Here is a 14,635-nt window from a genome sequence, read left to right as displayed (position 1 = left end):
ATATTGTCAAATTAAAGAAATTCTGAAAATTCAAAAAAAAAAAAAAAAGTTACTTTACCACATTAAGGAGAAATCCAGGAAAATCCTTGTTACAGAAAAGAGACCACAAAGAGTAGATTTCAGTCTGTTCTTTATTTCTGCTTTCTCAAAAACATAGGTCAATATTTTAGGCTCTGAAATTGCAATAATGATACAACTGATACTTTCTCTTTTTCTTTAATTTACTTATCACACCATTAAACAGTTCAGGGTTCTTTTTCAATATTTTGGTTTATAATTATTTGACAGAATTTCATGTAAGAATGCAGCTGATTAGTAAAAGTAGACTCTACTGGCTACATAAAAATACATAAAAAAGAGGTAGGTACATCGGGGCCTCCTCTGGGTTTTTCATCCTTGTCGCCAACCTTTTCGCCAATTTGAAAAAGTTGGAGCCAGTTTAGAGCCATTTTTGAGCCAAAGTTCTGAGCCACTTTTATTTCTCTTAGTTGGCTGTCATAGTGTGCATAGAGAAATAAAATATTGTAAATAATTTCATTAGGAACAATAACAAATTTTGAAGGTGTATTAGTTTATTGTAGAAGTAAGTTCAGTGTGTAGCTAGATACAAATGACATAAATCATTTCTTTAGTTTAAGAATCATATCTACATGTAACATGTACAAAAATAGCAGTAGTAGCTTAATCACTTTTAAATCAAAAGAACTAAGTACGAGATGTGTTTTTTTCAGTATAAGATCGATATACCTATATAAGTTCAGTCACCATTCCCTACAACCTTTCAAAACCTTTAATACTTTATGTTAAGTCAACAACCCTTCAAGTAATTGATAACCTTTATTACTGCAAGTTTACAATCTTTTATAATATTCAAAACTGTAAGTTCAGTCACCATCACTTAAAATCTTTAATAACCTTTAATACTATAACATCAGAGTCAATCGCTGTAAGTTTACAATCTTTTATAATATTTAAAACTAAGTTCAGTTATCATCCCTTTCAAATCATTGATAACCTTTAAAACTGTAAGTTCAGACGCCATTCCCTACAATCTGATAACATTTCATACTATATGTTCAGTCACCATTCCCTACAAGCTTTGGTAACATTTAATATGGTAACATCAAACACCATCCCCTACAATCTTTGATAACCTTTGATACTGCAAATTCAAAATTCACCCTGTGCAATCTTTGATAACCTTTAATACTGTATGTTCAATCACCATCCCCTACAAACTTTGGTAACCTTTACTACGGCATGTTCAGATACCATCCCCTACAATCTTTGATAACCTTTAATACTGTAAGGTCAATCACCACCCCCTACAATCTTTGATAACCTTTACTACGGTATGTTCAGACACCATCACCAACGATTTTTGATATCCTTTAATACTGTAAGTTTAGTCACCATCTCCTGCATTCTTTGACAACCTTTAAGACTACAAGTTAACTACCTTCGATAATATTTAAAACTAAATTCAGTCACCATCCCCTACAATCTTTGATAACCTTTAATACTGTGAATTTAGTCACCATCCCCTAAAACTTTGATAACCTTTAAGACTGTCAGTTAACACTCTTTGATAATATTTTAAACTGTAAGATCAATCACAGTCCACTAAAATCTTTGTTAATCTTTAATTCTGTAAGATAAGTCATCATCCCCTATGTTCTTTGATAACCTTTAATGCTGTACGTTCTGTCACAAACGCCCACAGACTTTAATATTTTTTATGACTGTGAGTTCATTTATTATCCCCTACAATTTTTGAAAACATTCAGTTAGTTAGTTTAATACTTACCCTCCTCCAAAATATTTGCATACATTTAATACTGTACGAGTTAAGTCACCATGCCTTACCCTCTTTGGTAACCTTTGATGCTGTAAGTTTACAACCTTTGATAATCTTTAATACTGTACGAGTTCAGTCCCCACCCATAACAATCTTTGGTTACCTTTAATACTGTAAGTTTACAACCTTTGATGATCTTTAATACTTTCAGTTCAGTCCCCACCCGTAACAATCTTTGGTGACCTTTAATACTGTAAGTTTACACTTTCTGATGATCTTTAATACTGTAAGTTAAGTCCCCATCCCTTACAATCTTTGGTAACCTTTAAACTATCAGTTTACAAGTTTTGATAGTCTTTAATGCTGTAAGTTAAAGGGCTAGTTAATATGTAAATTTTATATGAAATCCATCCTCAAGCCTTCCATAACACTGAAAGAATTTTTGAAAGCGGACTACTATTGAAAAAGATATGGCAGTTTGAAATAAAAAAAAAATGGCTGATCATGGAGGCAGCCATTTTAGCGTGTTTAAATATGAAGTCATTTACACACTGCTGAATTTTTTTTCAGCAAACAACATTTTAAATAGATTAATTTCATACGTTTCTTGAGTGTAAGATGTAAAACATGGTAATATTTTTCATAATAGCTGGAAAAAGTACAAACATTATTTTACAAAAATAAGTAAATACAGTTCAAATATGTATCTAGAAATTTAATAAATTCGCCATTTTGTTTTTTGTTGCCATGGGAACAAAATGCCCGCCATTTTGATCAAATATTTAAATGCTGATACCTTTCTCATTTTTAAACCAATTTTATGAATATTTTCACTTATTTAAAAGATTAAAGAAATCCTAGCAGACGGAATTAACATAAGAACAACATTCCTTTCGCTTCAATTCACCATCCCACAATCTTAATATTGTATTTTAAATTGCAATTCTGACTTAATGGGGGAGAAATGAACATGACAGGTAAATAATATTTAATGACCAGAGTTTGTACAGAGTTTATGAGACTGAAATAATTGTTGCAAAATGAAGAAACACATCATCTCAAGGCAATAAAACATATCTTCTTATTGTACAATAAAGATGATAGATTCATAATTCAAAGAATTATTCATACTTTGTTTTTAGCAAAAGAAATGCTAGAAATAAAAGAAAACATCTGTGTGTTATTGTACAACACGGAAGTATGTTCAAGCCTCTGTCTCGAGGTCAGGGGTCGTTGGGGGAGCAAAACCTTCACGACAAACCAACCAGTATGTCTTCACGTTCCCTTTAAATACAATCATCAGGTCATGGTCATTCTGAAGTAAAAAGATTTTTGGTATAAATATACACACTTATATTATTGTTTATCTTAAATAAATGGTTGTCAGATACATTTTACTTTTATGACAATAATATGAAAAAATAAATCTGATGTATATCTTTCTTTGCTTTCTTTGTATTCTAATACTGTTGAATGAAAGGTTAAAATCTTTTTATGGGTAGTGCCTGGCACAATTGTGTTTTTTTCTTTTTGATATTGTATGTTGATACCTCTTACCTACAGCCTATATCCACACACATACCCACTTAGCCACCGCTGATTTTTTTTGTTTCTTTCTGTTCAGTTTATTTCCTAATTTTATATTTTAATGGCAACCTTCCATCACCCCCCTCTTCCAACCTCAAAACAGAATTGATGTTATAAAACCCATTTATCAGCCTTCCAGACAAACGTATTATGTCCAGTTAGGCGTAGATCTTCTCATAATTTTTGTGGGACACATACACTAGGGGACATACGTCAATTTACAGTGACAGCTTTTGCTTTAATGAACGTTTATTTCATGTAATATTGTAGTGAAACGAAGGGGCGTATTATAGTTTTTATACCAACATCAGGTTCCATAAAATGACTTCTGTCTAGTATTTCTTTCATTTTATTTATTCTTTGTTCCATGCTAAAATAACCAAATGGACTTTGTCTGTAAAAAAACGCCAGTAGCAGAAATGAGTATAAATAGATAGTTTACTTTAGATATTTGATATAAGTCCTGTTGGATGATAAATCGTCGCCCCAGAACAAAATGTGGATAAATGCCTTTGTATAAAGAAAAATTCGCAACGTTTTGGCTGAGGTGAGAAATATATAAAAAGTATGGAAGTAGAATAGTGTTAACATTTACCTTTTCGGGAAAGTCCTCTCTCTCTTTGATCACGTACCCTCCAACCTCTGTGAGAATGTCAGCTGTTGTCTTACTCAAGTGGATTTTACAGGCTGGCAAAATAAAAGAGATCTTGTTGAAATATTATACTTAAAATACCCAGTAAAATTCTGGTATTTGAACTTTTATATAAATCTATATATTAGAAAATGCCTGTGATATGAAATTAATACCATACATATCATGTTTTATGGGTACAAAGATTAATGAAAATGGCGGTCTTTATCAAGAATTTTGTCAAAATTCGAACTCATTTTATTTCTCAGATCATTCGCTGTATCTACTGACCCGTATAAAAGTATGCTTTTCCAATTTCAAGTTGAAGCTATACACGACCGTGTTCTGGTGTTTTTGTTGTTCTTTTTCTCGATAGAACATAATATTATCATGTATATTCATAATGTAATAGGTTTTTGGACTTACGTTTGCCGAGCGCCTCCATCTTGTTTGCCACGTTCAAGGCCTCACCAAAGACACAATAATGAGGCATTTTTGTACCAACAACTCCCGCCACAACCGGACCTGAAACCATAAAATATTTCGAGTAAATTATATTGTAAATAGAAATCGTTTCCATAATGTTTGACCATCAGAACAAAGTTTGGGTCTACTTCAATCTTTTGACGGCAGTTGTTTTATTCCTTCAGTAGCAAAAGCTGTTGTAGAAAGACTTCGAGTACTTTCGTTTTTTAGAAAATTTTATGCTAATGTGGTAACACATAGCGGGTGTTAGAAAAATATAGCGAAATATTCAGTTTCATTTTATTCCAAAAAAACTGGCCGGTACGTGCGAATTAGTAACGTCTTATGAATCTTATGGTACATGAGGTTCATATATTTCGTGTAGCGTTCTTAATGCAATATTCGCCTAACAATATTAAAGGGTCTATATATTGGATGTCTAAATTCAGTATTTCATGACTTTAATTATAAATTGTAAATCATGCATGTTGCATATTATATAGTAAAAATCAACTTTGGATAAATTAATAAATGCTTCATTCTAACTTATTATCGTTATGTGTTGCTGGCATTACTTGCTTACGCACAAGCGACTTTCATAAATGATGAGTACTACTAAAAAGTACCTACCGCTATGGCAGCCGATTCGCAGTCTAACGTTTGTTCCAGGTATATGCGGGATTTCCATCCTATTCACGTGCTCTAGAATGTCAAGTGACAGCGAGGCTATCTCGGAGGCGTGTCGTTTACCATTTGGTTTAGGGACACCTAAATCAAGCATAAGTAAAACAACAGTATGTGTAAGAAATGTGAATTATTTTAATTTCTAAATGTTATATAGGTGTCCATTGCGAGTATAATTCAAGCTGTTTCAAGTTCCATATAAAACTAATCAAATTATTCTTCACAGACTGAAAGAGACACAGAATTGATGCCTATGAGAAGCGTATACAGCCCTGCCAAAACCTGTTTGAAATGAGACTTTTGTCGGAATGATCGACGGAAGGCCATTGATCACAACATCGGGTCTCTATCTTCCATTTATGATTACAGTAGTAGCTGCTCTGTACGAACTGTTAATCAGACAACAAACAATCAAAGATAACAGGCAACTTACCTGATACTACTAGATAAGCATCTCCGATAGTTTCCACCTTGTAAACATCGTACAGATCTATTCTCTCATCTAAACACGAGTAAATCGTGTTCAGCATCTCAACTATCTGGAAGTTTTACATGCCACATGATATTCACCAAGTTATTTGGACAGGAAAAGCAGTAGTTGGTGTCGTTTGTCTTTTGTTTATCGCCGTTTTTTAACAATATGCTTATCAGTTCCGTACAGGCGGGCAGTTTACCTAAGCAGCGTTCCTGGATCCTGTACCAGTTCTAACTAGTTCTCCACAGGTAAGTGCCAACTTCTCCGCATGAATCAGAAGTAGAGGCATGTCTTCTATCGAATCGTCACGGAGGACATAAACCTTGCCCGAGAACCCAACTCACGGCTAGCCGATCCGTAGATTTGAGCTAAGCGTGCAGTCTAGTTTAGTTTGACAAGCGCAGAAAAACCTGATGCATATAAAGTCATGAATGAAAACTATTTGCAGAAGATAACTTTTAATTAAATGTCTTATTCAAATCGGTTATCACACATCATAAAGCTGAGAAGATGAAATACAAACGGCTTTAATCGCTACAAGTACATGTATATTGATTTTACTAGAAAGAAAATGAAACGTTAATAAGGTCATTAAATATCTTACCTGTAGAGGCGAGCTGCGTGAAGAAATATCAGTGAAACCGACAATATCACTAAACATGATGGTAGCTTCTACAAACTCCTCGGTGCTCACTTCCTGATTCTGCTTCAGTTGCTCGGCAACCTCCTTGGGTAACATCTGATACAGTAGGGTATCTGTTCTCTTCTTCTCCTTGCTTAAAGCCTTAGTTCTGAATCACATCATCAAACACTGTTCAAAGTTAATGGGAATCTGTTTAAGATTGCTTAAAATGCTTGTTCTTGCGAATATTTCATGCAATTCTATTTGAATAAGACGTGTAATAAGTAATAATATCTTTTTCAGCTTCCCTAAAGGAAATCTTTTATGTCATGTACCTTATAAATAAAAAGATAAACTTTCTCTCCACATAGCATATTGTAAGAGATGGAAGAAGGACACTAGGATAGCTACAGTGTGTAAGATGAGATTCAAACGTACCACACTTAATTGTATTTATATGAAACTTTAAGGCCTGTCTGAAATGATCAAGACAATTCCTATAGGTGTGTAAGTTTCGAAAGAAAACTAGCCTATACCTGTGTGTTGTCCGTCAGTATGGAGTCTGATGACAGATCTATCGATATCTCTGGATTTTTACAGAGAGTTTACAGACGACGCAGATGATAACTGGTTAGAGTATAAGGCACAACACTGATGTAATTTAATGATGGCGAGTCATATCAGATGGATAAAATGGAAGCTTAGATTATATCGATCACAAGCCTTTTATTTAAACGCGATATTTAAGGCATATCTCTAGATGCCTACAGTGATATCATAAACGGCGTATAAGATGACAGGACGGAGTAAATGGACGACGCTGAAGTAAAGACATCGAAACTAAATCACCTATCTATCTGTGATATGAAGGAATAACTCTGGACTTCTTCAGTGAGATTATAAACGACGTAGATGATGGCAAGGTAGAGTATAGGGCCGGAGATTAAGTTAGGAGATCAACAACAGGCAATTTACACATCTGCGATGTGAAGAAAACAATTCTGATCTTCTACAATGAGATTATAGACGACGAAGGTAATGACAGGGTAGAGTATACGGACAACACAAAGAGATTGGTGAGAGTCCACCTACTTATTTGTGATATGAAGGAAACAAGTCTGGATGTTTACAACGACATCATAAAAGTCGTAGATGATATATGGGCACAGTATAGGACCATTGCTCAAGTAAGGAGATCAACCAAAGACCACTTACCTATCTGCGATATGAAGAGAACATCTCTGGATTTCAACAGTGAGATTGTAGACGGCGTAGATGATGACGGGACAGAGTATAAGGACGGCGCTGAATATGATACAGATGATGATGATATTAGTGAGGTCGGTCTGTTGTCTTGCCGCTAGAAGACCATCAATTGTTAGAGCAAGTGACACCTGGGCCTCGCGGATAATATCCTGAACAAAAAATATTACATTAGTTTCATTTGTTTAAGAAATCTCCTTAAAATTATTTTTGGGCGAGGCAACTGCAACAGAAAATTAGTTTTTGATGCAGTGAATTCTAAACAAAAAAAATGGAGCTCACGTTTTACCATACACTGCATGTACTGTCCATTCACATTAATAAAATAACTGTTGCTGCTAAAATCAATGGCAGTATCGCCTTTTTGAGTCAAAAGCTAAACAATATAAAAGTTTTTGCTTGAAATGATTTGTCAAACCTTGTGCATATGAACGCTCTGGCAATATTTTATGCTGACCGACGTTTTATTAGTATATTTTCATCGATGGTTTGATATTTTCTCAAAGAAATTGAACTCTTCGACTCCATTATTAGCTAGGCTCCATTTAAATACCTTAAATATTCAGTATCTATATTTTTCAATTATGCTGTCAGTCGTGTGAGTCAGTGCTTTGAAAAGAAACAAATAATGTGATATACTCCTGTTTTGTCTACCTGAAAGTATGTCATATTTTCAAACAAGAATTTAGCATCTTTAAGAGACCCCACTGTATTGTTGACGGCCCCAGAGTTCCGGGAGCGAATTTCTCCCCTTTTGTTCTGGATGGTGCGCATGATTTCAGGATTTCCTTTGATTTTAGCGTCGTAGATCTCCTTTGCTATTGTCGAGTACTGCCGAGCAGCGGCGAATGAAGCGTTAGAGGTATCCTGGCTTTCCGCGAAATACAAGTACTCTTCTCGTGTCGGGAACTTACCAAGGGTGTAAAATATAACACCCATCGCACGTTCACGACCGAGGTACTCTGATGCAACCAGTAGTTCTTGGTATGCAACGAACGCTTTCCAAACCTAGATCATATTGAACAAATGATATTAGTACTTTTTAAGACAGTGCTGTAGCATTTTATATAATGTCATGCCTGATCGTCTGTGTTAGTACATATACATTTTTCTCCATTTCAGTTTTTGTAAACAGATGCATAGATTAAGTATATAATTACTGTTATATGCAAAGGCTTTGTTTATTAAGTCATTAGGGGTAGCTCGCTCTGCGGACAGAGCTTTAGATGGAAATTACGTCGTGGCGTTGTCACTTACTTGCAAAGAATACGTTAGAACGTAACCTAGTGCCGCGAAATGAATTCAGTCTGATACAAAACATGCGAAAACAAATCAAGGACATTAAAATTTACAAATGTTATTTTTTTGTCTTGTCCATATCCTATAGAATTTTGACTCGTACCTTTTCTGCACGTGCCTCAGTGATAGACTTGTAGAACCACTTGATGAAAACTTCAATCCAGTCAGAGTATGTGATCAATTCCTCGTGAAACGTTACTTTTAATGTATCTAACTCATATCTATCAATATAAGACATTGCTTTGTCATTTGCGATAACTTTAAAACAGACACAAAAAACTTGCATTTAGTTGAAAGCAAAAGACGGTATCGCAAAAGACAAAAAATACTGTCCAGACTGCTAAATATACAGAAAAAAAAATACGTGAGATTTTTATACTCATTATACATGTAGGCATAGAAGTAAGATTCTTCCAGGCTCACATATTGATATGGATAATTACATAATTTTATACAAAACTGTATAATTGTATGGGAAATTTTTTCAGAACAGTTGGACATTTTCAATTCATATATAGATACAAAGTAGTAAGTATGCTTAACATCTTTAATTGTCTGTATCAACATTTTGTTAACTGATCACATTAACTGGCCTAGCGATATGGTACAAATATACCTGTGTCGATTCAAAGTCTTTAAGAAGGTCTCGCTGGAATCGAACTAAGATCTAGTGTTACTGAGTGAAGTCGGCCACTCTGGCAGATTCTGCACAGCTTCGTCTGTATCAAGATAGCGTTGAAGTAAGAAGCCTTTTGTCTCCGGACGGATTGAACTTAGGTAGAGGGCGCTGCCATCTCTCTCACGCTGCAGGGACCGAATCATGTATGCCATATCCAAACTGAAGTTTAACCGGTTATATTTAATGTGAAAAACATATTGTATTTTTCATAGAGAATACAGTATTTTCTAAAGTAAGTTATGAAGTGTATTTGCACAAAGTATATTTCCTTTGTTATTTTTCACTGAAAGCCGGTTATGTAAATGTGGGACAGAAACGCCAATGTCAACAGAAATACTGTAAATAGACATAGATTATGACAGACATTTTAATTGACAACTAGAATTGTAGCAGTGGGAACAAAAAAACGACAGAATTAAAAGGCAAAGTTTGGCAGATATTATCTATCATTACTGGAGCAGCATTAACAAGCCATGACCTGCAGAACGATACCAAGTTTAATGACTCGACTGTCATACAACTTTGTTTGAAACACTTCTTTCTGACTGAACCTCAGTTGCTTGTTTTGAAAAAAAATTATCAAAGTGCCTGTCTGGTGCAGGAGTACTAACCTGAAGAGAAGTGTAGATCTGATGCGCGTTGAGTAGAGGTAGTTGTTGAGCATCGTGCCAAATGAGTTGCCGGTGAGTCCGACAAGAATAGAGACAGGTATAAGAATAATGGCTAACATCTTGATCATCTGCTTCCGCTGACCAGACGTCGTGATCGGGTTACCTTGACAAAATAGAAATTCGGTGAAATCGGTGCTAGAGGGTGTGAGGGATGTTGCACATTTCATTTCCTCTCATGAACAGTCTGCTATGTTGCTTGGCTGCATTCTGTTCTTCCAGTGGATATTTTCATAGATTTTATCAAATGCTAACAAATATTTGCAATACAATAATAATGAATATATCCTATGAGCCACATTAAGATGCTCATCATCGGGGTTTCTCCCACTCAACTGAGAGGCCAGAATTGGTTCTTCCCAGGAAAGAGAGTTCTGCGTGACCGGTCACGTTAATGAAATAGGCTGTCAGTTCACGGAGTGCTAGGCTAAATTAGCCGAACATGCATGTATCTGTCCCTCTGGTCAGTTTGATCTGTATCTGCATTGGTAAAGGATGAATGTCGACCAATTTATGTATATGCATTTGTCTGCACATGTTTGTTAATTTAGTGTAATATATTATGTAATATAAAACATGTTTGTCGTAAACAATCGCGTATTTCACTTCTTAATTATTGTTTACAACTGATTTATCCGGTTGCACGTATGTCATTCGCTTGCAGAAACTACTATTTGTAAATTCTTTCGCACATAGGAATTTGTAAAGGCACCGCTTGTTGTAAAGCTGCATGTTCGGGAATACATCACCAAATCAATCTGTGCATGGTCTATTATGTCAGAAACTATGCGAAAAAGAGTATGATACTGCCAAATGGGATAAGAGATCGGTGCAATGTATTCACATGAAAAGGCTTGCAATCTGTTTTGCGCTTAATCATTAATCACAGGATTGGTACCTAAGCCTCAAACGTTAAACCTCAAACGTTATCTGGTTTTATAAAATGGAGCGTTGATTGAAAATCGAGTCTCTAGCGTAGTTTGATTTTGGAGATTCACATTATACATGAAGCGTAAGTTGCGACTTTTATACAAAAATAACTTGCCCTTACGAAAACACGAAAAGTGAAAAGGAAAACAAGCGTTGAGATGTACATGATTTTCCAGTTAAACACGCCTGTTGTCGTGATTACGTAAATGTTTACAAAATTTACGACGCAGTTTTTCATTCCGTGCATATGTGTTCCATTTACATGCAATCCCAAGCATGGCGCTCTCAAGCTGTGGGAAAACCAATCTTGTTGCCATTATTATTTGTTACCGTCGCAACATGTATGTTTAACTAAAATATATATCAAATTAGTATATTAAACATGATTAAACATTCATTTCAATAAAAAGACAGAAAATGCGCAGTTCAAATAAATTAATAACTATGAAAACATGACATCCAACTTGCGTTATCTGTTTAAATTTAGGAAACCTACCTCTGCAAGCGTTTAAACACTGGTTCCCGGTGTTGTTCACGTGCAACATGTCCATGATGGCTGCATTTAGTTGAGATGGTGACAGTGACGTCATCGAGGAGGTCATTGAAGGCTTAGCAGGGGCCACCTTACCCCCAGATTTCTGCCAAAACGGCATCTTGAACTGAAATTGAAATTCTAAGACTTCATAATTATGTATCAATACAACCATGAAGAATAGAGATAGGAACGCTTTTATATGCGAAAAGTAGGTCCATTCTATCGTTTACCCCGGGTTTCTTATGTCATATTGAACTATCAAGAATCAAAAATCCTTCGGGTACACTCCTGCTTGCAATAACACTTTATATTTATCGTATATGGAGCATATCCACATCTACGATTTTAGTTTCCTTTAAAACTAATAATGAACAGTAATGATGAATTTTTAAGACCCCTTTCTCTTTGATCCGGCAGGCGTTATCTTGAAATGCTTAAAAAATAATTTTGACTCGAAAATATTACATTATTTATTGAAAACAATAAAATGAACATGAATATATAACATTGACAATATTTGAAGAATAGTATACCTGTTGTCTAACTACCTTCATTTATAAAGTGTCTTAATGGCAAAGACTGAGCGAAGACGCACAACTCGCTAATGGTTAATTATCACTGCAACGGTTGAACGTTTTTCTCGGTAGCAGGAAGGTGACAAGAGCCATTGATTTCTTACTTCTCATTATTATCACCTCTTCTCTTACCGTTTGTAATTATTGATGTTTATTTATTGTTTATTCCTTATGCTGAAACATGGTAGATAATATCATTGAAGGTATCGCTGTCCGGATAACTCTACATGAATGTGAGAATAATGGATTCTATGCAACACCTTGTCAAAAACTTATGTTCCTGCAAAACTTGATTATTAATTTACATTTCAACATTTTGCACAACAATTTGAGATGTATTTTCATTCTAAAGTAATACAAGGTTTGTACTGAAAAAGCGTATTTAACTTTTAGCCTGCTGGGGGCAAGTGATCATCTGATCATGGTCTGCACTGTTCGCTATTCAGTCAGTAAATTTTCAATGAACACCCCTTTGAATAATAAGTGATACTTCCCAAATTGAATGATGGACACGTCCATTTTAGAAATTTAGCAGGGTAAAAGTTAAGACAGGAAAATCCAGTTAGCAATAGGCGGAACGTAAGACAATCAGTACGTTTTGTGTTCGAATAATTTATTTATTTTCATTTGTTACTGTCAAGAATTGTCTTAAAACTCTCTTTTCATGTTACAAAAAGGAAGACAAAATATGGAGGAGAATGTGCTTTAATATGACAGTCATCTCTTGGAAAAGTGCCGATAACCCCACCAACGAACTGAGTGCTTTGACTGGTGACTTAAAATTTAAACTCTATTCAATGTAACATTTTATTGACAAAATCCATTTATTTTGCTTATAAGCTTAAGTTCAGTACGTAATATTTTACATGATATCACTTAAAAAAAAAAACACTCACAACTATTGATTCTACCAAAATGCAGGCTTTTACACTAAGAATTTAATAAAATATGTAAAATCTGCATTTTTTGGTAGATGATCACATAACCTCTTTTTGATATGGCATTATTAATCAATGACGTTTGTAAGGCTGTTCCGCCACAGTCAACGTGGTTCCTCACATATTATATACAATTACTGGCTCATAGCCTAAGTCATTATTGCCTTTATCTTGCACAGTTTATATAAATACTGCATTCCTGAGAGGAGGATATGTAAAGTATTCACCTCGAGATATATGAATATCAAACAAGGCGTCAGCTGAAGTCTATCTTCCTATTTCGAGGCGTGAGCATTTTTCATATTATCCCCTATTTCGAGGAGTGAACATTTGTCATATTATACCCTGTTTTGAAGAGCGAACATTTCTCTTATTATCCCCCGATTTCGAGGAGTGGGCATTTTTCATATTATCCCCTGTTTCGAGGACTGAACACACTCTCAAGGATGTATTATTCATTTTATCATACCGAAAAAACATGCAATACCGGAAAGGTTAAATAATCAGTAAAAAGTAGAATTAAATACATGTAAGCGCCTCGTCAACTCTGATCGTTGCGGTCTTTAACTCAGTGTGAAAGGTAGCAGGGTACACTTAGATGCGAAAAGTTTGGGCACGGACGGTCTTACATGTAGCGAGACGCAATATTGCACTTCCCTTATGAGCAGAATAAGGGTGGCCATTTTATAAATTGCGTTCATGTTTTGTGCTTTTAATTAATGGCAAGATCAGGATTCTCATACAAGAATAAAGAAAGTTATCAAAACGAAAGGTTTACACCATCCATGAAAAACAGTATGCCAAAATCATCAATTTTGCACTTTTTGAACAGCCTGCAATGATCCCGCTGCAAGAACAATGACCAATTTCATTGCATTTCTCAATTTAATAGTCCTTACTGAACGTCAGGAAATAAACGGAATGGGGCCCATCCAGCTCGTTTTCTCACAAAATAGCGAAAATGTTCCCGAGTATCAATCAAAAAGCACAGAACCCTTTGAATTTTTCCGCGAAAAGGTGTCTCATTGAGCATACAAAGCTACCAGCAGTTAGTTTTCCAACTGACATCAGAATTTTACATGTATCGGCTGTATAAATTTTCTAAAGAATTAATAATCATTATCTCCCACCTTAATTTACAGACATCCAAAATCACGAAGTTCTATTTATAACAAATATTGACGGGGGCCAAAATTCGAAGTGTACCCTGCTACCAAAGTATCATATAACTCAACGGGAGATATGAAAGAAAAACAAATGCGCAGAAAACCGAAAAGCGACTTTGCGCAGGAAATATTAAATCACTGAGGAATATGGTAGATCATTAAAGTTAAACTAATGGGAAATTTGCATTGGTATGATTATATATACTATCATAACACGTCATATCCTAGTTTAAACATATCTGCTGAGCCTATACATTTATGGTTTATTCTGGTTATCAAAACGAAATGTTCTAACGATTTTCATTTATAGAACACAGAAT

General features: G+C 35.0%; 1 pseudogene; it reads right to left on the bottom strand.

Moving 5' to 3' along the window:
* Positions 1-367: 367 nt before the first annotated feature.
* On the bottom strand, positions 368-11,754 carry LOC128559173 (uncharacterized; annotated as a pseudogene).
* Positions 11,755-14,635: the final 2,881 nt, after the last annotated feature.

The sequence above is a fragment of the Mercenaria mercenaria genome, chromosome 8 (assembly GCF_021730395.1).
Source record: "Mercenaria mercenaria strain notata chromosome 8, MADL_Memer_1, whole genome shotgun sequence".
NCBI lineage: Eukaryota > Metazoa > Mollusca > Bivalvia > Venerida > Veneridae > Mercenaria > Mercenaria mercenaria.
The sequence above is the reverse complement of the archived record's forward strand: the minus strand, read 5'-3'. Positions and strand labels throughout refer to the sequence as shown.